Raw genomic sequence first — 969 nt, 5'->3', positions numbered from 1 at the left:
ATTCTGTGGAAAATTATTTTTAACATAAATTTTTGATTTTTTCTATGAGATTTATGTGTTGCACGCTATAATTAAATGTCACTAAAGTTGAGAGACCTGCTCGTACTTTTTGAGGTCATAAATTCTTTAGCACATTTTTCTTTCAAATAATGCATAATACATACAGTTACTTTTGTAGGTATGTATGTATGTATGTATGTGCACTGAACATATTATGGTTTTTCTAACTGCATCTTTTTATTATCTTTACTATTTGTTGGCCGTTAGCAATAACTCTGCTGGACTGTCGCGATAACAAACGAAAATGTCTTTTTATTCTTTGCTTTGGCTTATTGTACAAATTTGTGGCGGGCGTTGGAAGCAAGTGTATTCTCATATATTTATGGCTCACATTATTTATGATATTTTGGGAGTTAAAAATTTTGTTAAATTTTATTTCGAATTTAATTGCTTGTGTTTTCACATAAAGCTCTTGTTATTCGAATTAAATTTTTACAACCGTTTCGAATCCTGTGTAAACAAATACTAAATGATTTCGACATTAAATTAGTATTACTCTATGTACATACATAAATAAATGCATACGTATGCATATTAAGGGTGCCCTTATTTTTACAAATCAAAATTTCGACGGACGCCGCCCGGGTATTTGTTTCTTTTTATCTGAAAGACTTACAGTAAAAATTTGGGGTCGATAGGATAACGCTTGATTGAAGCGAAAATGACTTAAAAAGGCAATATGTGTTTTCTTCAGAAATTAAAAAAAAAAATTATCAAACTTAAAAAAATTGCCATCGAAATTTTCAAATTTTTAATCAGAATATTTAGGAAATTTTCGGGTATGCAGTTTTGTAGCCCATTCAATTTCACACTAATAAACTGCAAGTTTCAAGTCGCTCGCTTAAAATTACCTTTTTTTTTTGAATATTTTTCTGAGGGGTGGGGGGAGGGTGGGATGTTGCNCCCCCC

The sequence above is a fragment of the Rhagoletis zephyria genome, unplaced genomic scaffold (genome assembly GCF_001687245.7).
Source record: "Rhagoletis zephyria isolate East Lansing unplaced genomic scaffold, Rhagoletis_zephyria_1.1 Rzeph_scaffold_10789, whole genome shotgun sequence".
NCBI classification, from domain to species: Eukaryota; Metazoa; Arthropoda; class Insecta; order Diptera; family Tephritidae; genus Rhagoletis; species Rhagoletis zephyria.
This window is presented reverse-complemented; position numbering follows the sequence as displayed.